The sequence below is a fragment of the Neophocaena asiaeorientalis genome, unplaced genomic scaffold (genome assembly GCF_003031525.2).
Source record: "Neophocaena asiaeorientalis asiaeorientalis breed wild unplaced genomic scaffold, Neophocaena_asiaeorientalis_V1.1 scaffold608, whole genome shotgun sequence".
NCBI lineage: Eukaryota > Metazoa > Chordata > Mammalia > Artiodactyla > Phocoenidae > Neophocaena > Neophocaena asiaeorientalis.
The window spans coordinates 245,226-248,110 of record NW_020173783.1 but is presented as its reverse complement, the minus strand read 5'-3'; positions in this window follow the sequence as shown (position 1 = coordinate 248,110).

The window sequence follows — 2,885 nt, the reverse complement described above, 5'->3', positions numbered from 1 at the left end:
CATCTCAATATCTGCTTACTGGAGCACCCAAAAGACACACTTACTCAAAGAAATTGCCCCAATAATCCTACCCTTCATACATGACCATATGTGTCAGTTTGCTCAGAACAGTTCTGGCTTATACCTGCTGTGCAGTTTTAATTAGTTATATCTGCCCTTTCACTCACACAAGTGTCTTAGTTTGGTAGATACATTATTTGGCCACCTTACAGAAATTACTTCTTAATCCTTTGGACTTCTTTTCCTTCCTATTTATCCTCATCCTCTTTGTGATGTCATCCATTCTTATGTTTTAATTACCATTTACATGCTGATGACCCCCATATTTAGTTCTTAAAGCAGGACCAATTATATGAACTCCAGACAGATATGTTTATTCACCATTTTCACTTAGATGTCCAATAAATATCTCAAATTTTAAAATTGAAATATTGATCCCAAATCCTCTCATTTCATTACACACCACATCTTTGACATTTACATGATCTACCTTCAAATATATATCCAGAATCTGACCACTTCTCACCATATCTGAATGTAATAAACCGTTAAGACCTCTCATTTGGATTATTGCAAAAGCATCCTACAAAGTCTCTCTGCTTCCTTTTTCTGCTTCTGTTTTCAATGTAGCATCCAGAGTGACCCTATTAACATAAAGCAGGTGATGTAACAAATCGAATGTTTAAAGCCCTCTGATGTTACCAATCTCTATCAGAAAAAATTTTTCTTTACCATGCCATATGCCATGACTCTGTGTCATCTATCCCCCACTTCCTCTTAGTATCCTTCCCCCACTCATTCTCCTACAGCCTAGTTAATCTTAGGCATTAATTTGTGTCCAGTGAGAATTAGGCAAGACAGGAGTAGAGGTACAAGACATTTATTTGAGGAAGGAGCAAAAGAAGTCAGGAGAGCAATCAGACCATGGTGCAGATCTGTGAGAGCATGGGTTTGGTACAAACACCCTGGTGGATATAGAGGGTTAGTAGCTGGAGCCATAAGACAAGTATAAGCAGCATATTTTCCTGATCCCCACAAAGTACTTTGCAGGACCCCATGTCATGGTTTTGTGTTAACTAACTATTCTTTCTACCTGGAATTATCTTCTCTTCCATATCTACAAAGTTTGCTACCTCATCTCCTCTAAAACCTTACTCAAATGTCACTTTCTGAACTAGGGTTACCCTGTCTGAATATTCTTATTGAAGTGTAGTTGATTTGTAATATTATGTCAGTTTAAGGTGTACAGCACAGTGATTCAGTATTTTTACAGATAATACTCTATTAGAAGTTATATAAGAAAATGGATATAATTCCGTGTGTTATACAATATATGCTTGTTGCTTATCTATTTTATACACAGTAGATTGTATCTCTTATCCCAAACCCCTCTGCTGCCCTTCCGTCTTTACCTCTCCCCACTGGTAACCACTAATTTTTTTCTATATCTATGAGTCTGTTTCTGTTTTGTTATATATATTTGTTGGTATTAATTTTTAGATTCCACGTATAAGTGGTATTATACAGCATTTGTCTTTCTCTGTCTGACTTATTTCACTAACCATAAGATTCTCTAAGTCCATCCATGTTGCTGCAAATGGCAGAATTTCATTCTTTTTTTGTAGCTGAGTAATATTCCATTATACATATATATACATATATATATATGTATATATATGCACCACATCTTCTTTATCTGTTCATCTGCTGGTGGACACTTGGGTTGCTTCCATATCTCAGCTATTGTAAGTAGTGCTGCTATAAACATTAAAGTGCATGTATCTTTTTTAACCATTTTTTAAATAGAAATATAGTTAATTTACAATGTTGTATTAGTTTCAGGTGTGCAGCAAAGTGATTCGGTTATACATATATATATTTTTCAGATTATTTTCCATTATAGGTTATTACAAAATATTGAATATAGTTCCCTGTGCTACACAGTAGGTCCTTGGTGTTTATCTATTTTATATTTAGTAGAGTGTATATGTTAATCACAAACTCTTAATTCCCCCCCTCCCCATTATCCACTTTGGTAACCATAAGTTTGCTTTCTATGTCTCTGAGTCTCTTTCTGATTTGTAAATAAGTTCATTTGTATCATTTTTTTAAGATTCCACATATAAGTGATATCACATAATATTTTTCTTTCTCTTACTTCACTTAATATGATAATCTCTAGATCCATCCACGTTGTTGCAAATGGCATTGTTTCATTCTTTTCTATGGCTGAGTAACATTCCATTGTACATAGGCATGTATCTTTTGAATTATTGTTTTCATTTTCTTACGGATATATACCTTGGAGTGTAATTGCAGGATCATATGGTAGTTCTATTTTTAGTTTTTTCAGGAACCTCCATAGAGTTTTCATAGTGGCTGCACCAATTTACATTCCCACCAACAGTGCACAAGACTTCCTAATTCTCTACATCCTTGCCAAATTTTGTTATCTGTAGACATTTTTATGATAGCCATTCTGACAGATGTGAGGAGATATCCCATTGTTGTTTTGAGTTGCATTTCTCTAATAATTAGTGATGTTGAGCATCTTTTCATGTGCCTGTTAGCCATCTGTATGTCTTCTTTGGAAAAAATGTCTATTCAGGTCTTCCACCCATTTTTGATTTTTTTTTTATATTGGTTGTATGAGCTGTTCATATATTTTGCATATTAACCCCTGTCAGTCACATCATTTGCAAATATTTTCTCCCATTCAGTAGGTTGTAATTTTGTTTTGTCAATGGGTTCCTTTGCTGTGCAAAAGCTGAAGTGTAATTAGATCCCATTTTTTATTTTTGATTGTATTTTTTTGCCTTAGGAAACAGATCTAAAAAAAAAATACTGCTACAATTTGTGTCAAAGAGTGTTATGCCTATGTTCTC